We start from the raw sequence: 26,717 nt of genomic DNA on the forward strand, positions 1-26,717 counted from the left end.
AATCTGGTAGAGTCACACAAGAAAAAAATATGCAGTGTGAACAGGTCTATATCTACTAAAGAATCAATAATTATTTATTTTCCAAAACAGAAAACACTAGGCCTAGATGAATTTATTGGTGAATTTTACCAATATTTAAGGAAGAAATTATACAAATTCTCTACATTCTCTTCTAGAAGATGGATGCAGTGGGAATATTAACTAACTAACTCAATGAGGCCAGTATTACTTTTCAGAAAAAAATCTCTTCTCAACATAGATACAAAAATTCTCAACAAATTATTAGCAAATTGAATCAAACAATGAACTATTATTGGGTAAGTATAACTATAAAAAGAACTGTTGACCGCAACCAAGTGGAGTTTATCCCAAGATTAACGTTCAGAAGTTAATTAATACAAACCATCAACAGACTAAAGCATATTAATCACATGATCATGTTAATAGATGCAGAAAAGATATTTGATGAAATTCAACACCCATTCATAATAAAAATGCTCCACAAACTTGGAATAGAAAGGAACTTCCTCATGTTGATAAAGAACAGTTACAAAAGCCTACAGCTGTTTAATGGTGCTTAATATTAAGTACTTACTTAATGGTAGGAAACAAGAAGTTTTCCTGCCAAGATCAGAAACAAAGCAAGGATATCTCCTCTCCCCTGTCCTTTACAACACCATACTGGAAACCTTAGCGAATGTTATCAGAAAATAAAATAAAATAAAAAGTATACTGATTGGAAAGGAAAAAATAAAACTGTTCTTTGTTTGAAGATTACGTAATTTTCAGTGTAGACAATCCAAAAGAATTGACAAAACAAATTCTTGAAATTAATAAGACATTATATTAAGATAGTAGGATACAAGATTAATATATATAAGTCAATTATTTTTCTGTATACAGGCAATAAATGATAGGAATTTGAAGTTAAAAACATAATATTTATTTAGGACGCTTAAAATAAAATACTTAAGTATAAATCTAACAAAGTATTGTAAGATTTGTATAAGGAAAACTACAAAACTCTGATGAAAGAAGTCAAAGAATAAATAGATGGAGAGACGTTCCACATTCATGCATAGAAATACTCAATATTGTCAAAATGCCAGTTCTTCCCAACTTGAGCTATAGAATCAATGCAATTCAAGCAAAGTCTCAGCAAGTTACTTTGTGGACATTTAAAACTGATTTAAAGTACAAAAGGAGAGGCAAAAGACTCAGAGTAGCCAACAAAATGCTGAAAGAGAAGAACAAAGTTGTAAGGCTGACATTACTTGACTTTAAGACCTACTGCAAAGCAGCAGATATCAAAATGGTGTGGTACTGGCAAAATATTAGACAAATGCATCAGTGGAGCAGAATGGAGAGCCCCAAAATAGACCCACATAAATAAAGTCAACTAAACTTTGACAAAGAAGCAAAGGCAATATGGTAGAGAAAAGATAGTCTTTTCAATAAATGGTGCGGGAACAACTGGACATCAACATGTAAAAAGAATGAATCCACACAAAGACTTTACACTCTTTGGACCATTGATCCAAACGTAAAATGCAAAACTATAAAACTACTAGAAGATAATATAGAAGAAAATCTAGATGACTTTGTGCATGATGAAGACTTTAAAAATACTACATCAAAGGCACAATGCATGAAAGAAATCACTGACAATCTGGACTCTATTATAATTGAAAACTTCTGCTCTGCAAAAGTTTTGATAAGGGAATGAGAGAAGCAGCAAAGACCAGGAGAACATGTTTGCAAAACGCACATCTGATGAAGGACTGTTATCTAAAGTAGACAAAGAACTCTTCAAACTCAACAATAAGAAACCAAAGAACCCAATTTTAAAATGGGCAGAAGATCTGAATATATATTCACTAGAGAAGATATGCAGATGGTTAATAAACATATGAAAAAATATTGGACATCCTATGTTATTAGGATATTTCAAACTGAAACAACAATGGAATAACCACTCTAAATGACCTGAAGAAACAGAAAAAAAACTGCTGTTTACATCATGGCTGAGATAGTACCACAGGTTGCCCACATGGATGGCTGAGATAGTGACACCTTTGCTTTCTGCTGGTTCAGTGTACACAAACTTTGTTTCATGCAAAAAATTATTTAAAAGTTTGTATAAAATTGCCCTCTGGCTATGTGTATAAGGTGTATATGGAATATAAATAAATTTCTTGATTAGACCTGAGTGCCATCCCCAGAATATCTCATTATGTATATGCAAACATTCCAGGATCCAAAAAGGGTCCAAAATCTGAAACACTTTTAGTCTCAAGCATTTCAGATAAGAGATAATAAACTTGTATCATTGTATACCTATCAGAATGGCCAAAATCCAAAAAACTGACAACACCAAATGCTGGTGAGAATGTGGAGCAACAGGAACTCACATTCATTGCTGGTGGGAATGCAAATGGTACAGCCACTGGAAGACAGTTTGGCAATTTCTTAAAAAATTTAACATACTCTTACCATACAATTCAGCAATAATATTTCTTGATACTTACCTAGATGAGTTGAAAACACATATCTACATTAAAACCTATACACAGATATTTATGGAAGCTTTGCTCATAATTGTCAAAACGTAAAAGCAATCAAGATGTCCTTCAGTACGTGAATGGATAAAGTGTAGTACCCCCCGGCAAAATTCAATGCTAAGAATAAATGAGCTATTAAATCATGAAAATACATGAAAGAACCTTAAATGCATATTACTAAGTGAAGGACACCAATCTGAAAAGGCTACACACGGTATGGTTTCAATAGTATGACATTTCGGAAAACCCAAAACTACATTAATAGTAAAAAGACAATGGTTGTCATGAGTTAGGGATGAATGAATGGAGAATAGAGGATGTTTAAGGCAGTCAAACTACTCTGTATGATACTGTAATAGTGGATACATGTTATTACACATTTGTCCAAATCCATAGAATGTGCAGTGACAAGAGTGAACCGTAGAATAAACTACAGACTTTGGACGACTTCAGTGTGTCAGTGTAGGTTCATCAGTTGTAACCAATGTATTGCACTGGTGAGGGATGCTGGTAGTGGGGAAGGCTGCACATGTGTGGGGGAAAGGGACATGAAAGAGCTCCGAATTTTCTTCTCAATTTTACTATAAATCCAAAGCTGTTCAAAAACAGAAATCTATTAAGCAAAAACATAAATATTCATTAACTTAAACTGCATTACTATTTTATAAGAATGTTTACTATGCAACATCATAACTTTCTAGAGGAAAAAAATTAGTATTAAATTTGTTTTCTGCCTTAGAAGCTTCATTACAAGACAGAGAATGGAATACTTAAAGTTTAAAAATAAGCAAAAATATAAACTTGAAAACATATTTTCCTTACTTTAAAGAGTTTAACAGGAATACTTTGTTCAATATAACCTACTATTTAGATAATGCCAACACTAACACAAAACTTGTACCACAAGAATAAAAGTTAACACAATTTTTTTCTTTCCTTTATTTGGTTAATGGACCTAAACAGTTCTACTGTAATGAATTCTAGGCATTATATAAAATGCCTAACTACTAAACAATTAATTTGTTGGTTCAAGTATTTAAAATATAGATTAGACTTCTTTTAAAAGGTACTGGAAAAACATAGACGTGTATGATAGAACCCCTGTTTGGAAGCAAGTATGTGCATATAGATGATGTTCGTAGGCATGTACAATAATAGAGAATATCTACTGATTTTTCTTTTAAAAAAGGGTAAGCTAAGAGTTTTATGGACGTCTTTCAAAAGCAAATAAATCACTTGCTCATTATAAATCTTATTTATATCTTTGTTATATTAAATGATATAGTTTCTTTTTAATTAGAAGAAACTATTGATTACACAGATAACAAATATTAAATTCTGGCCAATAGCAAAATTTTTGGACAAATGACAAAAGTGTACCAATGAGAAGTGTGAAGAAATAATTTCATAATGATGCTATTCCAATAGCACTATGATCTTTGCTATCATCAATCCAAGGTTTAATTTTACAACAAAAGCAACATTTTTAATCTCTTTCTCTCTGTTAAAAACATGCACACACGCATCCATTCATGCCCATATGCACAACTTCTCATGCCATACTGTCTCTATGAGCACAGCTCAGGTTATCTTCCGTTTTGACTACTTAAAAATTTTCAGGGGAAAAAAATCAATCATAATTTTACAACTCAATAATCAAAAATGACCCCTTGCTGTAATTAAAGATCTCTCAAGGGCATTCTACATTTGAAGTGCAGCTTTTGGCAAGGCACGGTGCTCATGCCTGTAATCCCAGCACTTTGGGAGGCTGAGGCAGAAGAATCTCTTGAACCCAGGAGTTGGAGAGCAGCCCGGGCAACAGAGTGAGACTCTGTCTCTACATAAAATAAAAAATTATCTGGGCATGAGGAACATGCCTGTAGTCCCAACTACTCGGGAGGCTGAGGCAGGAGGATTGTTTGAGCCCAGAAGGTTGAGACTGTGTGAGCCATGATCATGCCACTGTACTCCAGCCTAGGAGACAAAGCAAGACCCTGTATCAATTTTAAAAAAAATTAGAAGTGCAGCTTTCCATGAAGTCTTTGATAGCAATTGATAGATGCAGGTGAAACAGAGTTTATCTTTTTCTCAGCAGAACATTTTTTAGGTTAGTGAAACTTAATTATTTTTTGGTGAATAAGCAATGGTTAAATTCATCCTCAGTTGGCATGAAGGTAAAAAAGCTTGGCTTGGCCTCCTTATTTTTATAGTTTGCTTTGAAGTACAATATATCTGTAAGATGAGGAAAGTTAAACCGGAGTTCTATTTCTCCTAACCTTACAAGTTAAACAATGATAAAGTACATTTCTTCTATGTGTGTGGTTCCGAAATTATTCATTGCAAAATCCTGTATTGTTTCCCATTTAATTAATTGCAGAGATTGAAATTTGTATACTTGTCAATGTCAAATTATCATTTATATTATGAAAGGCATCACAAATACTATTCATTCTAGTTCAACACCAATTCCTTTCTTTAAAGAATAGAAGGTCATTTAATTTAATCTGGGCCAACCAAATGTTTCCTGGCAAAAGACAAATTATTGGCTTAAAATTTTTGGCAAGGAGCTGTACATTTTTCTCCTTGATCATCTGAGAAGACTTAGCAGGATTTATTAGTCCCTAACATCTTGATCTCAGTCTCTAACAAACCACTGAAAATGAACACTTAAGGCTAATAAAGCTGACCCGGGCAGATCAACCAATTCCATAAGATATGGGATGAAGAAACTATCAGGGTTCTTACGTTGCTTTCGGAGGTGATGGGCTATCCTGTCAGAAATTCATAACAAGGTAAACACCTGGACACAGAAGCAAATAAGTATATTACTATGAAGATTACAGTTGAAGAAGTAGGATTTTTTTTAACAAGTGAAAGTGTAAGGGAATAAAATGCCCTGAAATCACTAAAATCAATAAAACTTCAGCAGACCTATTACTTCTGGGCTAGAAATGTCCTAAATGGGTAATAACAACCTTTGAGTTCATCAGACGAGTATCGTGGGTGCTACGCAAATTGAGTTAGGTAGAAATCCTGCTAGCATCAATAGCCGCCCAATTACTACCGATATTATTAGCATATAGCAATAATCCTAATTACGTTGGGTCAGATACGAATGTTTCCAGAGTAAGGCCCAGTACCACTTACAATCCTGGCTCTTAGGGCAGGCTCTGAGACCGATTGGAGAACTGCCAGTGTGGTTGAAGGTTTGGCAGTCATTACAATTCAGATGGGGGTTAGGGCAGAGAAAAAGGTGTCAACTAATACGTAGTAAGAAGTCTCAAGACAGGAGTATTAGACTCTGACTTATTCAAGATAAAAATATAGTTGTAAGGTTGCCAAAACTAGCTAGCAGCAATGGCTGTAATGACATTAACAGAATTTATACCATTCTTCTTTGAACCAACAATAACCCAAACTATTATTATTCTCTGCAGAAGAGATGTAAGAAAGGTAGTTTGCTCTGTGTTAGAGCACAAAATGATGGAATGATCAAAGTTTTATTTTCCCTCTGGAATCCAGCCCAAAATAATTGCTGCTACAGCTGCAAGAAAACCCACTACAGTTGCCGGAATCTGCTTTAAGGCCAAACTGCCAATTCTTAGGTTCTACTTTTCAACGGGTGAATCCATCTTCCCTACATTTACCGCAGTGGTTAATCTTAATGCCAATGTCATTTCCAAGTTTTCATGGAGAACAAGAAGTGCAGAAATTAAAATGAAAACTGCTGTAACTTTTTTGAACACTTCGTATTAATTTCCCATTACTGCTATTGCAAGTCACCACCAACTTAGTAACTTAAAACAACACAAATTTATTATACTGCAGTTTTAGAGATCAGAAGTCCTAAATTTAAGGTGTCAGCAGGGCTGCATTCCTTCAGGAGGCTGTAGGGGAAAATCGTTTCTTTGCCTTTCCCAACTTCTAGAGGCCACCTGTATTCCTTGGCTCATGGTCCCTACCTCCATCTTCAGAGTTGGCAGTGTAGTATCTTAAATCTCTCTCTCTGATCTTTGCTTCCATCATCACATCTTCTCTCTTACTCTGACCCTTTTGCCTCCCTCTTATAAGGGACCTTGTGATTCTACTGGACTCATCCAGACAATCCAGGAAAATGTTCCCATTTCCAATCCTTAAAGTAATCACATCAACATATTCATAGGTTCTGGGGATTAGGGCATGGACATCATTGGGGGATGGCCTATTCTGTCTACCACAGTCCACGCTCTGATCCCCAAAGATCTATGTCCATTCTACAGGCAAAATTTATTGACCTCATCCCAACATCTCCTGAAGTCTCAAACCATTGAGATTTCTCAGCGTTGTACTATATCTAACATAATGCCCACTGAAAATACTCCAAAACCCGCTAGCAAACATGGTGAAAGCATTTGCAATATCATAATGTCACTGAATTTCTTTGTTAATTTGTTTGTTTCCAAAATGATATCTTCTTCACCATCACTAGGAGTACCTTCATCTTTTAACATGGCAGTAGTTTCTGAAGCTTGCCTTCCATCCCAGTATGGCATAGTCATCATGTTTGGTGACAGTTTGATAGCACCTGACCATTGTTTTCTATGAAAAGACTGCTGTGAGAAACTGATACTCTCTCCATAAGTTGTTCTGATCTATTACTAAAAGCCTGTGTTCCAGTTGATAATTTATCCTGCCAAATACCTTTGGTTTTTTTTATTCCTGTCTTTCTGACTTTTCTGGTAAATGACTGGACCCATATTCAGCAGTAAGTTAAAAAAATTATCAGATTAAATTGCATTAAATTTAACTCCAATCTGCAAAACTTTCTCCATGACTTGGACCACTATTGTGTTAGTAATAGATCTTTCTTTATTATTAGTCATCCTGTCATAGCAACAGAACGTGTATTCCTTTGTTCTCAAACTGCATGAGCAACTGTAGCAGTTGAATCAGAACCACAAACACTGGTTTTAAATTAAGATACTGACTTCGGCCAGGCGCGGTGGCTCATGCCTGTAATCCCAGCATGTTGGGAGGCCAAGGTGGGTGGATCATGAAGTCAGGAGATCGAGACCATTCTGGCTAACATGGTGAAAACTCATCTCTACTAAAAGTACAAAAAATTAGCCAGGAGTGATGGCACATGCCTGTAGTCCCAGCTACTCGGGAGGCTGAGGCAGGAGAATCACTTGAACCTGGGAGGCAGAGGTTGCAGTGAGCCGAGATTGTGCCACTGCGCTCCAGCCTGGGTGACAGAGTGAGACTCCGTCTCACACACACACACACAAAATAAATAAAATAAAAAATAAAAAAAGATACTGACTTCATTGTATTGAAGAAAAATAATGTTTCCACTAATAAAAAATGTTCAGAAGGTGACAGGAAGGGGTAGATCTAGGATGCAACTGACCCCAGCTCTCAGCAAACCTCAGGGCTTTTCTTTTACTGTTACCTGTCTCCATGTGGAGAGAGGGACAGAGACACTCCGAGCAGGGATGAAAGAACCATTCACTTCATCCTCAAGCATCTGAAGCTCCAGTCTCAGGGTTCCTTCCTGCTCAGCATCTTCTTACATCATCACTCATAAATCTACTTTTAATGTTAAATGTGATCAAGATTATCACCCATCATAACAGGCATGTTCCACAAAGTTAAGCCCTATCTCTAGAAAGGCTATAGACCATCATTTTGCTGTGAATCAGCAAGAGTTTTGAGATTTTTGTGGCTTTTTCAGCCCATTGAACTAGCATGAGCCAGCCAGACAGTTTGAAACTAACAAAAGAGAAATTTCACTTTTGAAATTTTTTAGACTGTATAGCACAGTGACTATCCCTTGCCACCCTGCCAATGTCCCCTGACCCCGAGTTATATCAAAGCTTCATATATTGTGGGCCGGTCTGAGGCATTGTGGGCTATTTGATCCTTGCACTTTCCACATAACCACCTGACACAAGAACTGTGAAAATCTCGCTTGAGTTTAGAAAACCTCACATGAGAAATATTCTTGGCTTTCTGAAGAACAGTCAGCAATTCCCCAGAATTTAATAAAAGAGTCAACAAGATTATACCATCATGGATATATGTCTGGCTAGCTGTGATATACTCTTCTGGAAAAAAATAACGGAATTAATGTAAAATATTGGTAATGCCTGCTATTTGACAGAACAGTAACACAGGGCCAAACATTTTTTAAAATGTTATGTGCTTGCATCCTTGGCTTTCAGGGCGGAGGGATTGAAGAGACTAGTCTTTAAGATTTCTCCTCCCTCTTTCCATGGTTGCTCCACTGGGCCATGACTTGAACACTGAAAGCAATCCTAGGATTCTGAGACCACGTTTCCCGGTGGCTGCAGGTGACTGCTAAAGCTCCAGTGACTTCTTGATTTGAGACTCCAAGTTCTGTGTCTTGTCAGGATCGGCCAGGGGCCTGGCACACAGGAAAATGTTTGCCTTCATGTCAGAGAGTTATTGAAATCTTACACCCTCCCATGATTATTATGGCAGGCGAAACCAGACCACCTTTGAACCATACATTTTAAACAACTGAAAAAATGCTTTGAGAGCGAAGAGGGGCTTTTATTTTTTCCCTTGTTGAAGATTTTTATCAAATGAGATAGAGAGCATTATGCTTTCTTCTTAACCATCATCTCAAAGGAGTTCAAGAAAGCGTGGCTGGGTGGAGGCCCTTGGGATTCTCCTTTAGTGATTAAATTAAAGAATGATTTGAAATGACTTTTTACATATAACAATAATATTAAATTGTTGTTAAGTTCTGCATATAAGTATCACATCGTGAAATATACCCAGAATGTTATATAACACACATGATATGTAAAGGAGCTACTTATGTTTTATCTCCTCTTTGCAAATGAAGAAAGGATACTTTAGACAGGTGGGATAACTAACCCAGATTACAAGTAAGTAATCTGCAGAACTGACCTACCTATCTTCAAAGCTCTGATCTTAACTACTATACTATATGGCAACCCTGGGAAAATAGAACAACAAAACCTAACTTTAAAAGATACAACATATATCTGAGTTCAAATCCAACCTTCATCACTAACTCACTTCAAACAGTGAGGTTTTTGACAAGCCTCACTTTCTTTAGTCACGAAGCTGAGGTGAGTTCAGAATGAGATAGCCTATACAATGGCACTCAGCAGAGTACCTGAGCAAGATTGACTTGTTAATTGTTAACTTCTTTCCGTTAAAAAATGAGATTTTCTCAGGGCAGGTATGAACATCGCAGCTAGTGAGTAACACTGCCTAAGCCTTCACCACCCAATACGGTGACAGCACGGCTACTCAAATTTAAATTAGATTTAAAGAACAATCTGTGTGAAAAATAAATACTACATGTCATGGAGGGATCTGTAAACACCAAGAGGAGTATAAGAGTCAGAACAACTGTGTGAAAGATAAGGTCAGATGGAGCTAAGTCCCTGGGGTGCTAAGAAAGCCCTGGGGGTGGGGGCATGGAAGCAAAAGACAGTGGGTCTCTGTGAGTCACTCTGTCTAGTCTCAGGACCTTGGGAGACACTCATGGTTTCCTGGGCTTTTTCCCAGGAATTTGGCATTGAACTTGATGTTAATCTGAGGGAGTGTCCAGTTCCTGGCTCCGAGGCGCAGGACCTGTGGAGAGCCCAGGGCTGTGGGCAGAGAAAAGTCAGAGTCTCAGGGGCCTTGCCCTGTCCAGAGCTCCACGGGACGTGACGCCCCACAGAGCGAACCTCTGACAAACAGCCATGGGCCCCGTGTTGCCCTGGTGGATGGAAAAGGATGTAGGCAGCGAGGTATGGTACAGATGCTGCCTTAGAGAGAAACATAAATTACAGGCGAAACTGAACTAGACGACTCTGCTCCAGTTGAAAAGTTTGCGGTTTGAACGGCAAAGACTGAACAACATATAAGTGGACAAAGCGTCCACTTTCCGACAGTAACCACTTACATAGGGTCATTTGTAACTATTTACATTAATAATCTATGCTGGGGATTCTCTGTCTCCCCGTCCACATCTATTCTCCCTGGCCTTGTCCCCCGGGGGTTGATTTCCGGGACCATCTTGGCAATGCCTTGTGAACTGATCTCCGCTGTGTTTGGTGAAGAGGAGACTTGAGGAGACAGAGAAGCTGGAGGCCCACGGGTCTGCAGTGGCTGTGCTCATGCCCTGAGGAGCACACCCTTTGCAGGACACCCCTCCCGCCGCTGCGGTTCTGGCTGGGTCCTGGATGGCGACTTCTTTCTGTTGCAGCCCCGTCAGGCCCCGGCTGGCATTGTTTCAGAAACGTGGTGCTTTGCCCCGCCCTGTTGTTGTTTGGTTGTTCGGTTGTTGTTAACCAAATCACATACTGGTAACTAACTCTTTCACTAAACTCTTTCCCATTACCCATTTTGAGGGTTCCTGAGATGCCAACTGATCCATGAATCTAATGATTTGAAGATGGCTGGGAACTCCTTAACAGGCAAAATAGGTTTTGTCGCCCAGGCGCGGTGGCTCATGCCTGTAATCCCAGCAGTTTGGGAGGCCAAGGCGGGCAGATCACCTGAGGTCAGGAGTTCGAGACCAGCCTGGCCAACATGACGAAATCCCGTCTCTACTAAAAATACAAAAATTAGCCGGGCATGATGACGTGTGTCATCATGTAATCCCCGCTAATCGGGAGGCTGAGGCAGGAGAATCGCTTGAACCTGGGAGGTGGAGGTTGCAATGAGCTGAGATTGTGCCACTGCACTCCAGCCTGGGTGACAGAGTAAGACTCCATCTCAAAAACAAACAAACAAAAAAAGGTTTGTTTCGACTTCTCCTTGTGTTTATGTTTATATGGATACTGATATGGTTTGACTGTGTCCCCACCCAAATCTCATCTTGAATTGTACCTAGCATAATTCCCTTGTGTGGTGGGAAGGACCCGGTGGAGGGTAATTGAATCGTGGGGGGCGGGTCTCTCCTGTGCTGATCTTGAGATAGTGATTAAGTCTCAGGAGATCCGATGGTTTTATAAAGGGGAGTTCCCCTCCACAAACTCTCTCTCCCCACCACCGTGTAAGAGGTGACTTTGCTCCTCACTGGCCTTCCATCACGATGGTGAGGCCTCCCCAGCCAGGTGGAACTGTGAGTCAATTAAACCTTTTTCCTTTATAAATTACCCAGTCTCGGGTATGTCTTTATTAGCAGGGTGAGAGCAGACTAATACAGATACATTGCAATGAACCCCAGGTCTTGGCCAGGATCTTTCTCTGTCTCCATTTTTGTCCTTCTACTTTTAATACTATTTGTGTACGGATGACTCCTACATTTATGTCACTTGCCTAAACTTGTACGGAGTTCTAAATTTGTATACCCAACTGTGTACTTGACCTCTCTTTTTGAATTTTCTATAGTCAGTTCAAACAGAACATGTCCAAAGCAGAATCTGCCTTAATCCTCACCATCCTGCCCCCTAACCTGTTCTTGCCCGTCTTCCCTACTTTAGATTTTGGTAAATTACACCCCTATGTAACCAAATGCTCAAACCATAAACTTAGGTATTATTTCCTAAGTTCATTTAGCTCCACCCCGCTGCCACCTTTTTTGGTCTGCAACCTAGAAAGAATCCTCTAGGAATAATTTTTTGCATTATGATTTGTTATGGTAATGACAAGGAAACATTCCATTGAAATACAGTGTTAGTAGGACATTTAATTTATTTAACTTACTTTCTAATATTGTGAACTGTCTATAAGTCTGTTCTCATTACACTAATAACAACGAACAAACCGAAGCACCCCCTAACTTTTGGTAACATTGGTAGCTATTTAGGTTCATAAATTATTTCCTGTAAGCCCTCAGAGGAAAATGACCTCTCAATCTTTTCTTACCAAAAGTCCCACGAAACCAGTGGCTTAAAGGGGAAATATTCCTTTTGCAACCACATCCTGTCCCCAGGCTTTCTCTGTGTGCCAAAGACACATGTTTATGTTTATTCTCTGATTCTGAATCACTACTGAACTTAAATTTCTTCCTGGTGACTGCGTGGGGGTCAAGACGACTTATTTTAGATGAAATTTGACTAACCCAATGGGTACCACCAAGGAAAAATGTCTTAGATTTTTTATTTTGGTCCTACAATTATTTTGTGTGTGTGTGTGTGTGTGTGTGTGTGTGTGTGTGTGTGTGTGTGTGTGTTGCCGTGGTAGGTTTCTAGGGACTCAGGAATTTGCTTTTAGATATTTTTAGATATTTGCTTTTAGACAGTGTTTGAGGCGACAGGGCATAGATTTCTTTCAGGTCGTGCCAGTCTTCAGATGTCAGAAAAGGACAAAGACATAGCTAGTTCTGGGATTTATTTTAGGAGGGAAATTGACTGCAGGCAATGACACTTGAGGGACACAGGCAGGGCCAACCTGAGACGAAGGCAGAGCAGCAGCTCACCAGGCAGGCGGGAGCCATCAGGATGCTCGCTGTTCTTGAAAAACATACCTCTTTCTGTGGGATCTTATTGGAAATGCCACAGTTGGGGATGTATTCTCTCATCAGAAGGCTTCTCGTTCTCTGTTAAAACACAATACCCCAGGAAGCTATTGCACCTAGCCTTAAAGCCATGATGCCACTATGATTAGTTTATCGGCTCATTTCAAAGGGTGAACGGGATGGAGGAGAATACTGGGGGATGGAGGGCAGAGGTTGTCCTGTGGGTGAAAAGAGGGTGGACAGGGGAAAAACAGACTGGGAATGGTGACTGAGGATCTGTGTTAGTTGTTAGAAAGCATCAGGCAGACCAAAGTGCTAGGAGTGAAACAAATAAACTGAAAAAATGTTTAGGCATGAGTAGATGTGTTTCTGTACCCATCCCTGGGTAGAATTTCTCCCCATCCCTGTGGCATCTGGCCTGGAGCTCTCCACTGTTTTGTTGCTCACATCCTTGGTTTTCAGACAAGTGTAATCCCACTGACTCTTCTGGCCTTCTTGATTACCCTGAGATTTTGAAAACTGATTTTGTATTTTTAGTAGAGACGGGATTTCACCATGTTGGCCAGGTTGGTCTGGGATTACTGGCGTGAGCCACCACGCCCAGTGAAAACAATTTTTAATACCTAGACATTTCTTTATTAACTCCAATTTCTCTACTTACATTCTAAAATTAACTCAGTTCTATTATTCAGCTAATTAGTACTCTTCTTAAGTGCCTTTAGGCTTACTTATGGTGTTTTTTTAATCTGCTGCCCATCTGCAAACATAACAAGATGCACGCAAATAAATGGATTCCACAGAAGTGTAAGGCCTCATCTCAGCCTGCTGCCTGGGCAGCGAAACGCACCCTGAGCTGTCTCATCAGCCCAGAATCTTGCACTTGGAAGACAGGAGATCAGTGTCTTCTCGCACTATAGGTCACCACCCTCAGACTTTGTCTTCAGGAAGAAATGCTTCCAGGTTATTTCTGACAATTTTGTCGGATTAAGAAACATTTGAGTGGACATATACATGTGTTTTCTCATGAGCTGCGTGAACAGTTGGCCAGTAAACACAGCTATTTATATTCCAGATTCATTGTAGGTTTCAGATGCACACATTCTGAGTTTATTTAGACTTCCTTCTAAGAGAAAGGGCCCACATACATGACATAATGTAACTATGTCATTAGCATGATTTTAATATCTGTGTTGGCCAAAACTATGAGAGATATGCAGAATCCAATTGTATTATTTACTCCTTATTACAGCCCTATCAAAATTCTAGCATGAAAATACAGAGATTATAAATAATTATATAAATGATGCATGAAATAATCTAAAGCTTTATTAATGAGATTTTAAAAATTCATAATAAACACTTAGATTTAGTGAGTTTCTATTGTGTCTGGAAAAATATTTGTGTCAATTCCAGTTGAGTTGGTATAGTTACAATGCCGTTAATTTGATTATCTAAAAGTAAAAAAGAGTTGTTCCTTATGACCATTTTTCTCCTTAACCCTCAATACTTCACAGAACATTACCTAAGAACAAGGGCATTCTCTTACATAACCACAGCATAATTACCAAAATCAGGTAAGTTACACAGCTATAATACCATTATTTAACCGACGGTTAAATTAAAAATTTGCCAGTTGTTCAATAATATCTGTTATAGCCATTTTTTCTAATCCAGGATCCAACTGAGGATCATACATTGCCCTTAGTTTTCATGTCGCTTTAGTGTCCTTGAATTTAGAAGGGTTCTTTAATTCTTTCTGCCTTTCGTGACATATTTTTGAAAAGTATATTTCAACTGTTTATTTTGCATACTGTCCCTCAATTTGTTTGTATTCTATGTCATCATGATTACATTTCAGTTATGCATTTTTGGCAGAATGACTACATAATTGGTATTGTATTCCTCTTACATCTGATCATTAAACATGTTCATTGCTAAGGGGCTCAATGAGTTAGATATGAAGGTGGTTTTCCTAGTCAGTTACTTGAAATCTTCAAGGAACAGATAATGCTTCTGATATGTAAATTATGCCCCAAAGCATAGACAATTAAGGAAATCCAATTCATTTTCCTACGCTTTCAAAATTCTCACGTAACCTGTGATAATGAGAACACACAAAACTAAAAACCAAATTCACATGTAAGTGTAGATGTAAAAATAGTGGGTAACATTCTAAAGACTGAATTCTAAATGTGAAAGGAAAATAAAACTTGGGACCCCAATTCACTCTGCCAAAATTAAAAATCAGGCTGAAAACTGAGACCTACAAAGAAGCTTCCTTTCCTTTTGTTCCTAAGCAGAGAGGTACAGGTAAAAGGTTAAATATTTCCACAGGTAGCTACTCTATCTCCACCTTATCTTACAAAAAGTGTGGATTTACTGAGCTCCAGACAAATACAAAATTGACCATTCCCTTACATGCTCCTTCATCTTGCAACATGTGGATTCCATAATGTAACCATACTCTTCTTCCTTCCCCTCCAGTCCACTTTTCCCCTTTAAATATTGAAGCCCTCAAAAGCAGCTTTCAAGAAAGGCACAGACCTGTCTCCTGGTCACATCCTTAACCTTGGCAACTAGACTTCTAAACTGATTGAGACCTGTCTCAGACACTTTCTCATGAATTCCTGAGAGAAACCTATTTGCAGGAATTCATGAACACTTTAATTTATTAAATCATGAATATATAACATTACATCAATAGAACCAATAAGAAAAAACATACAATATCCTCTATGCTAAGAAAGTGGCAGAGGAATTTAATATCCGTTTCTTGGCAAATGAAATATTAGAATATACAGAAAAGTGGGCCGGGCGCGGTGGCTCAAGCCTGTAATCCCAGCACTTTGGGAGGCCGAGACGGGTGGATCACGAGGTCAGGAGATCGAGACCATCCTGGCTAACACGGTGAAACACCGTCTCTACTAAAAAATACAAAAAATTAGCCAGGCGAGGTGGTGGGCGCCTGTAGTCCCAGCTACTCGGGAGGCTGAGGCCGGAGAATGGCGTGAACCCGGGAGGCGGAGCTTGCAGTGAGCTGAGATCCGGCCACTGCACTCCAGCCTGGGCAGAGCGAGACTCTGTCTCAAAAAAAAAGAAAAAAGAAAAAATACATATACAGAAAAGTGAAAAATCCAAAAGGGTAGTGTTGGCAAAAAAAAAGACTGGATAGATGGAAGGAACAATGGAGGTGATACAGAATGTAGCATGTGAAGAAGCAGAATGAAAAAGGACACATCACAAATCAAACAGAAAAATTTACTAAATCACTTTTTATCTACTTCCGTGAAAATGCTGTAAAGAAAACCACTTGAAAGCTCAGTGGAGCAAAGCAGTAAGCATTTATGATTGCTTGTGAGCCTGGGGTCAGCTGGGTGGTTCTTCTGGTTGGGATAGGGCAAGGCTGGTCTTGATTAGACTCACTCAGCTGGAGGGTTGACTGGTGACTGGATGATCTAAGATGGCTATGGCTGGGACAGATATAAATATAGAAGAAAGTAGGAATTTGGTTTTGTTTGTAGCTCCTCTTAAAATATCCTATCTGATTTAAAAGACAACGGCCTAATACAATAATTGTACATTCAAGTAGATGGACACACAATGTATTGAAGCCTCAAAATATATGAAGATGTATATTATGACCATAACAGCCCTAAGGGGTAGGGGAACAAAGCTATATAGAAACAAAATTTTAAAAAATACTATTGAAGTAGTTGGTAGTAATCCAAACTAGACTGTTGTAAGTTAAAATGCTAATGGTAACCCCAATAATAATAATGATAAAATACTCAAAAATATATAGTAAAAGAAATAACTGGAAAATAGAAGTGGTACTGGAAGATATCTATTTAACACAAGACAGTAATGGAAAAAAAGGAAGAACAAAAAAGACGTAAGTCACGTAAGAAACAAATAACGGGGGGGGGGGGGGGGGGCGGAGCAAGATGGCCGAATAGGAGCAGCTCCAGTCTCCAACTCCCAGCGCGAGCGACACAGAAGACCGGTGATTTCTGCATTTTCAACTGAGGTACTGGGGAGTGCCGGACGATCGGTGCTGGTCAGCTGCTGCAGCCCGACCAGCGAGAGCTGAAGCAGGGCGAGGCATTGCCTCACCTGGGAAGCGCAAGGGGGAAGGGAGTCCCTTTTCCTAGCCAGGGGAACTGAGACACACAACACCTGGAAAATCGGGTAACTCCCACCCCAATACTGCGCTTTAAGCAAACAGGCACACCAGGAGATCATATCCCACACCTGGCCGGGAGGGTCCCACACCCACGGAGCCTTCCTCATTGCTAGCGCAGCAGTCTGCGATCTCGCGCCAAGGCAGCAGCGAGGCTGGGGGAGGGGCGCCCGCCATTGCTGAGGCTTAAGTAGGTAAACAAAGCTGCTGGGAAGCTCGAACTGGGTGGAGCTCACAGCAGCTCAAGGAAACCTGCCTGTCTCTGTAGACTCCACCTCTGGGGACAGGGCACAGTAAACTAAACAAACGCAGCAGACACCTCTGCAGACGCAAACGACTCTGTCTGACAGCTTTGAAGAGAGCAGTGGATCTCCCAACACGGAGGTTGAGATCTGAGAAGGGACAGACTCCCTGCTCAAGTGGGTCCCTGACCCCTGAGTAGCCTAACTGGGAGACATCCCCCACTAGGGGCAGTCAGACACCCCACACCTCACAGGGTGGAGTACACCCCTGAGAGGAAGCTTCCAAAGCAAGAATCAGACAGGTACACTCGCTGTTCAGAAATATTCTATCTTCTGCAGCCTCTGCTGCTGATACCCAGGCAAACAGGGTCTGGAGTGGACCTCAAGCAATCTCCAACAGACCTACAGCTGAGGGTCCTGACTGTTAGAAGGAAAACTATCAAACAGGAAGGACACCTACACCAAAACCCCATCAGTACATCACCATCATCAAAGACCAGAGGCAGATAAAACCATAAAGATGGGGAAAAAGCAGGGCAGAAAAGCTGGAAATTCAAAAAATAAGAGTGCATCTCCCCCGGCAAAGGAGCGCAGCTCATCGCCAGCAACGGATCAAAGCTGGACGGAGAATGACTTTGACGAGATGAGAGAAGAAGGCTTCAGTCCATCAAATTTCTCAGAGCTAAAGGAGGAATTAATTACGTACCCAGCACAAAGAAACTAAAAATCTTGAAAAAAAAGTGGAAGAATTGATGGCTAGAGTAATTAATGCAGAGAAGGTCCTAAACGAAATGAAAGAGATGAAAACCACGACACGAGAAATACGTGACAAGTGCACAAGCTTCAGTAACCGACTCGATCAACTGGAAGAAAGAGTATCAGCGATTGAGGATCAAATGAATGAAATGAAGCGAGAAGAGAAACCAAAAGAAAAAAGAAGAAAAAGAAATGAACAAAGCCTGCAAGAAGTATGGGATTATGTAAAAAGACCAAATCTACGTCTGATTGGGGTGCCTGAAAGTGAGGGGGAAAATGGAACCAAGTTGGAAAACACTCTTCAGGATATCATCCAGGAGAACTTCCCCAACCTAGTAGGGCAGGCCAACATTCAAATCCAGGAAATACAGAGAACGCCACAAAGATACTCCTCGAGAAGAGCAACTCCAAGACACATAATTGCCAGATTCACCAAAGTTGAAACGAAGGAAAAAATCTTAAGGGCAGCCAGAGAGAAAGGTCGGGTTACCCACAAAGGGAAGCCCATCAGACTAACAGCAGATCTCTCGGCAGAAACTCTCCAAGCCAGAAGAGAGTGGGGGCCAATATTCAACATTCTTAAAGAAAAGAATTTTAAACCCAGAATTTCATATCCAGCCAAACTAAGTTTCATAAGTGAAGGAGAAATAAAATCCTTTACAGATAAGCAAATGCTTAGAGATTTTGTCACCACTAGGCCTGCCTTACAAGACACCCTGAAGGAAGCACTAAACATGAAAAGGAACAACTGGTACCAGCCATTGCAAAAACATGCCAAAATGTAAAGACCATCGAGGCTAGGAAGAAACTGCATCAACTAACGAGCAAAATAACCAGTTAATATCATAATGGCAGGATCAAGTTCACACATAACAATCTTAACCTTAAATGTAAATGGACTAAATGCTCCAATTAAAAGACACAGACTGGCAAACTGGATAAAGAGTCAAGACCCATCAGTCTGCTGTATTCAGGAGACCCATCTCACACGCAGAGACATACATAGGCTCAAAATAAAGGGATGGAGGAAGATTTACCAAGCAAATGGAGAACAAAAAAAAGCAGGGGTTGCAATACTAGTCTCTGATAAAACAGACTTTAAACCATCAAAGATCAAAAGAGACAAAGAAGGCCATTACATAATGGTAAAGGGATCAATTCAACAGGAAGAGCTAACTATCCTAAATATATATGCACCCAATACAGGAGCACCCAGATTCATCAAGCAAGTCCTTAGAGACTTACAAAGAGACTTAGACTCCCATACAATAATAATGGGAGACTTCAACACTCCACTGTCAACATTAGACAGATCAACGAGACAGAAAGTTAACAAGGATATACAGGAATTGAACTCATCTCTGCAGCAAGCAGACCTAATAGACATCTATAGAACTCTCCACCCCAAATCAACAGAATATACATTCTTCTCAGCACCACATCATACTTACTCCAAAATTGACCACGTAATTGGAAGTAAAGCACTCCTCAGCAAATGTACAAGAACAGAAATTATAACAAACTGTCTCTCAGACCACAGTGCAATCAAACTAGAACTCAGGACTAAGAAACTCAATCAAAACCACTCAACTACATGGAAACTGAACAACCTGCTCCTGAATGACTACTGGGTACCTAACGAAATGAAGGCAGAAATAAAGATGTTCTTTGAAACCAATGAGAACAAAGATACAACATACCAGAATCTCTGGGACACATTTAAAGCAGTGTGTAGAGGGAAATTTATAGCACTAAATGCCCACAAGAGAAAACAGGAAAGATCTAAAATTGGCACTCTAACATCGCAATTAAAAGAACTAGAGAAGCAAGAGCAAACACATTCGAAAGCTAGCAGAAGGCAAGAAATAACTAAGATCAGAGCAGAACTGAAGGAGATAGAGACACAAAAAACCCTCCAAAAAATCAATGAATACAGGAGTTGGTTTTTTGAAAAGATCAACAAAATTGACAGACCACTAGCCAGACTAATAAAGAAGAAAAGAGAGAAGAATCAAATCGACGCAATTAAAAATGATAAAGGGGATATCACCACCGACCCCACAGAAATACAAACTACCATCAGAGAATACTATGAACACCTCTACGCAAATAAACTGGAAAATCTAGAAGAAATGGATAATTTCCTGGACACTTACACTCTTCCAAGACTAAACCAGGAAGAAGTTGAATCCCTGAATAGACCAATAGCAGGCTCTGAAATTGAGGCAACAATTAATAGCCTACCAACCAAAAAAAGTCCAGGACCAGATGGATTCACAGCTGAATTCTACCAGAGGTACAAGGAGGAGTTGGTACCATTCCTTCTGAAACTATTCCAATCAATAGAAAAAGAGGGAATCCTCCCTAACTCATTTTATGAGGCCAACATCATCCTGATACCAAAGCCTGGCAGAGACACAACAAAAAAAGAGAATTTTAGACCAATATCCCTGATGAACATTGATGCAAAAATCCTCAATAAAATACTGGCAAACCGGATTCAGCAACACATCAAAAAGCTTATCCACCATGATCAAGTGGGCTTCATCCCTGGGATGCAAGGCTGGTTCAACATTTGCAAATCAATAAACATAATCCAGCATATAAACAGAACCAAAGACAAGAACCACATGATTATCTCAATAGATGCAGAAAAGGCTTTTGACAAAATTCAACAGCCCTTCATGCTAAAAATGCTCAATAAATTCGGTATTGATGGAATGTACCTCAAAATAATAAGAGCTATTTATGACAAACCCACAGCCAATATCATACTGAATGGGCAAAAACTGGAAAAATTCCCTTTGAAAACTGGCACAAGACAGGGATGCCCTCTCGCACCACTCCTATTCAACATAGTGTTGGAAGTTCTGGCTAGGGCAATCAGGCAAGAGAAAGAAATCAAGGGTATTCAGTTAGGAAAAGAAGAAGTCAAATTGTCCCTGTTTGCAGATGACATGATTGTATATTTAGAAAACCCCATCGTCTCAGCCCAAAATCTCCTTAAGCTGATAAGCAACTTCAGCAGTCTCAGGATACAAAATTAATGTGCAAAAATCACAAGCATTCTTATACACCAGTAACAGACAAACAGAGAGCCAAATCAGGAATGAACTTCCATTCACAATTGCTTCAAAGAGAATCAAATACCTAGGAATCCAACTTACAAGGGATGTAAAGGACCTCTTCAAGGAGAACTACAAACCACTGCTCAGTGAAATCAAAGAGGACACAAACAAATGGAAGAACATACCATGCTCATGGATAGGAAGAATCAATATCGTGAAAATGGCCATACTGCCCAAGGTAATTTATAGATTCAATGCCATCCCCATCAAGCTACCAATGAGTTTCTTCACAGAATTGGAAAAAACTGCTTTAAAGTTCATATGGAACCAAAAAAAGAGCCTGCATCTCCAAGACAATCCTAAGTCAAAAGAACAAAGCTGGAGGCATCACGCTACCTGACTTCAAAGTATACTACAAGGCTACAGTAACCAAAACAGCATGGTACTGGTACCAAAACAGAGATATAGACCAATGGAACAGAACAGAGTCCTCAGAAATAATACCACACATCTACAGCCATTTGATCTTTGACAAACCTGAGAGAAACAAGAAATGGGGAAAGGATTCCCTATTTAATAAATGGTGCTGGGAAAATTGGCTAGCCATAAGTAGAAAGCTGAAACTGGATCCTTTCCTTACTCCTTATACGAAAATTAATTCAAGATGGATTAGAGACTTAAATGTTAGACCTAATACCATAAAAATCCTAGAGGAAAACCTAGGTAGTACCATTCAGGATATAGGCATGGGCAAAGACTTCATGTCTAAAACACCAAAAGCAACGGCAGCAAAAGCCAAAATTGACAAATGGGATCTCATTAAACTAAAGAGCTTCTGCACAGCAAAAGAAACTACCATCAGAGTGAACAGGCAACCTACAGAATGGGAGAAAATTTTTGCAATCTACTCATCTGACAAAGGGCTAATATCCAGAACCTACTAAGAACTCAAACAAATTTACAAGAAAAAAACAAACAACCCCATCAAAAAGTGGGCAAAGGATATGAACAGACATTTCTCAAAAGAAGACATTCATACAGCCAACAGACACATGAAAAAATGCTCATCATCACTGGCCATCAGAGAAATGCAAATCAAAACCACAATGAGATACCATCTCACACCAGTTAGAATGGCAATCATTAAAAAGTCAGGAACAACAGGTGCTGGAGAGGATGTGGAGAAATAGGAACGCTTTTACACTGTTGGTGGGATTGTAAACTAGTTCAACCATCATGGAAAACAGTATGGCGATTCCTCAAGGATCTAGAACTAGATGTACCATATGACCCAGCCATCCCATTACTGGGTATATACCCAAAGGATTATAAATTATGCTGCTATAAAGACACATGCACACGTATGTTTATTGCAGCACTATTCACAATAGCAAAGACTTGGAATCAACCCAAATGTCCATCAGTGACAGATTGGATTAAGAAAATGTGGCACATATACACCATGGAATACTATGCAGCCATAAAAAAGGATGAGTTTGAGTCCTTTGTAGGGACTTGGATGCAGCTGGAATCCATCATTCTTAGCAAACTATCACAAGAACAGAAAACCAAACACCGCATGTTCTCACTCATAGGTGGGAAGTGAACAATGAGATCACTTGGACTCAGGAAGGGGAACATCACACACCGGGGCCTATCATGGGGAGGGGGGAGGGGGGAGGGATTGCATTGGGAGTTATACCTGATGTAAATGACGAGTTGATGGGTGCAGCACAGCAACATGGCACAAGTATACATATGTAACAAACCTGCACGTTATGCACATGTACCCTACAACTTAAAGTATAATAATAATAAATTAATTAAAAAAAAAAAAGAAAACAAAAGTAAGGGGAAAAAAAAAAAAACAAATAAAATGGCAGATATAAATCCTGTCTTATTTATATTAAATAGAAATAGATTAAATTCTCCAATTAAAAGTCAGAGATTGGAAGAGTGAATGAAAAAAACATTGTATAAATATATGCTATATCTATCCAACAATATGTATATAAGGAACACACTTTTAATTCAAATATACAAATTGGTTGAAATGAATATGATGGAAAGAGATGGATAACCAACAGAGAGCTGGAGTGACTATATTAATATTAGACAAAATAGACACATGTTGTTCCTGGAGACAAAGGACATTTTATAATGACAAAAGGGTAAATTCACCAAGAAGGTATAACAAATATAATTATATGTGTATATAACAACAGAACTTTAACATAGATGAAGCAAAACTGACAGAATCGAAGACAGCAATAGACAATTCACCAGTAATAAAGACTTCACTATTCTACTTTCAACAATGGACAGTACAACTAAACAAGAGGCTGAGATTTAATATCTAGCATTACCTTAATTCTATTTCTTTGTAAAATGTATCTTGGCTATTTGTGTCCAATTGTTACACATACACAAACACATTTAAAAACGAATATTTCACACATTATATAAATAATGCTAAGCAAGCAATAGGATTCTTTGTTTAATCATCACTTAATTGTTTTTATTTTAAATCTTCTACCTGGTATATATTTGTCCATGCTTTCATTTTCAACTTTTATCTTAATTTTTATTTAAGTATATTTTTATCAAGCAACACAAAATTATTTTATTATATGAATTTGATTTTATCTTATTTGGTTAATAAATATAACCCAGTCACATTTTTCATTGTAAAAATAAAATCTGTGTTCTGGCTAATTTGTTCTTCATGTAGCCCATGGCTTTTCAAATTGATTCATTTACCTGACTGTTCTATTTGAATTTATCATTTAGTAATTTTGTTTTCAGAAAGAATATTTATCTGTGTGTGTGTGTGTGTGTGTGTGTGTGTGTGTGTGAGCATGTATGTCAGTTTTTAATTTATAAAACTCTGACTTTTTGTCTTTATTTCATAGCAGGCTATTCTTTTAAATGCTAAATTTTCTGAGTCTTTGCGTGTCTAAATATTTGTTGACTGTAATACATAAGTGATCATTTTGCCTTAGATCTAGAACCCTGTAATGTAGATAAAAGTCTGATACCAGTTTTTCTTTCATTGTGGGAGTTTTAAGCATTTTATCTTGTTAAAATTCAAAAATTTTGTATCCTTCTCTTTTCAAATTTTCCTTTTTAACATTCAAAGGACCTTATAAAATTGGAGATTAAAATCTTCATTTCAGGGAATTATCTTTCTTCTTTTCTTAAAAATTCATCTGTTTGCTTCAATTCTTTCTAAAAGTTCTATTAGATGAACATTAGACTTCCTATAATCATCCTCTTTGCTTTCAAATTTTTCTTTCAGTTAATCTATTGCTGTTTTTTTTTTTTTTTTTCCTTTATGGTATGTTATGGGAGATTTCTCCAAGTGTATTTCCCAATAAATAATTAGAACTTTAGCCAGATAATACTGAATTAATCAGTTTCATATTGACCTATCTCCTTCCATTTCTCTCTCTCCCTCTGTCTCTTTGTATGTGTATATCAGTTTTTAATTTATAAAACTCTGTTTTCTTTAATTTCATAGCTGGCTGTTCTTTTAAAACAGCATAAATAGATTAAGGGCTTAAATCTCTCTGACAACATTAATTTGTATTTTTCAGAAGTTGTCTTCTTTCCCTTCTCCGTCTCTGAGTATTTCTCTAGAACCTAATGTTTCCTTTGTTTATGGAGGTCTTTTTCTTGCATGTTCTGAGTTACGTTCAAATCATTCGAATGCCTCTTGATTTTTTTTCTTTTCTTTTCTTTTTGAGACACAGTCTTGCTCTGTCAGCCAGGCTGGAGTGCAGTAGCATGAACTCGAACTCGACTCACTGCAACCTCTGCCTCCCGGGCTCAGGCAATTCTCCTGCCTTAGCCTTCCGAGTAGCTAGGATTACAGGTGTGTGCCACCACACCTGGCTATTTTTTTAATTTTTAGTAGAGATGGGGTTTCACCACATTGGCCAGGCTGGTCTTGAACTCCTGACGTCAGGTAATCCACCCACCTCGGCCTCCCAAAGTGCTGGGATTACAGGTGTGAGCCCCAGCACCCAGCCGATTTTTAAAATCTGTACATTTGTTTGGTGAGGACAAGATGTTTAGAATGGGTAATTGCGGAGTTTCTTCAGCAGCCATGAATGGTCTTTTCCTTGAAGGGCGTGTCCCCATGAAGAACAGCAAACTCCAAGGTTGGCGATAGATGAGGTGAAGGTGCCACGGGAAGCCTGCTCTTCCTGGGGCTGGCAGGGGCGTAGGCACAGGGCTCAGATGAGCACTGATTGCCATCATTTCACAGCAGGTCAGAGGTGCTGTCCCCTCAGCACAGATCTGAAGCTAGCACAGCCTCTGCTATGCCTCGTTTTCTTGCCTAATAGCTTCCTCGATGGTTGGTCTCCTTCCTCTGCAGAACCAAACTTTGTTCAAAGGTTTTTTTTTTTTTTTAAGGCACAGCGACTCAAGCCTGTAATTCCAGCACTTTGGGAGGCCAAGGTGGGAGGATCACTTGAGCCCAGGAGTTCGAGGCTACAGTGAGCTATGATGGCCCTGCTGCACTCCAGCTTGAGCCACAGAGCCAGACCCTGTCTCTAAAAAAATAAAAAGAAGTAAATACATAAAAAAGGAAGATTTAAAACCAGGGACAAATATTAGATGCAGTTGTTCTTTATACATGGGTGAAGGGGGATACAACATCCTGTGGGTTGTTCTTGATTAAATACCATAATAATTAGCCAGATCTTGGTACCTGTACTTATTTAAAATTGTTTAAAAATATACTTTCATGCCTTCTGTTTTTATTTTATACTTACTGTAGCCTTTCATATTTCTCTGAAGTTCAAATTATATTTGTTAAAAAAATCGTCTTCTCTCTTCCAGATGCATTTTGTCCTGAAGAGCTGCAGGTGCTGCCTCTCTGTCATGGTGCTTGTGTTTGCTGCTTCTCAGGCTTGTAAATATCTCCCTCAAGCCTCCCAGCCCTCTCCTCTTCCATGGTCGGCTTGCTCAGTCGCCACTTGTACTCAAGCCCTTCTTTCTCTCTCAGCTCAGGACGTTCTCTTGTTAATTGCCCCGAGAAGTAGTCATGGTGGTCATGAGCCATGATCCAGATGCTGCTGCCTCCCAGGCCCAGCCCCAAAGGATCACATGCAAAAAGAGGAAATGCACTGCAGCTTGTTATCGAGCTGGGACCCCAGTCCAAAGACAGATGGGAAAGTCAGCGGAGGTGAGGGCAGATGGGTGCAAACCGGAGATGCTGGTCTTGATTCCCAGCCTTGGCTTCCTGCACCTGTCGGCCCACACTTCTGTGCACTCCCCCATCTCACCTGATGGAGCAATAATATGTCTTAGGTTTATCCCAGCATCCCAGCATCTTCCCAGAAATCAGATAATCTTAGTCATTCACATTTCTTCAAGCTACTTTATGAACAGTCTTCTTATATGGCATGGATTTTTAAAAGCTGGGGAAGATTTCCTGCCTCTGAAACAGTGTAAGGCAAAATTGGAAAA

This window comes from Macaca fascicularis, chromosome 18, assembly GCF_037993035.2.
Source record: "Macaca fascicularis isolate 582-1 chromosome 18, T2T-MFA8v1.1".
NCBI lineage: Eukaryota > Metazoa > Chordata > Mammalia > Primates > Cercopithecidae > Macaca > Macaca fascicularis.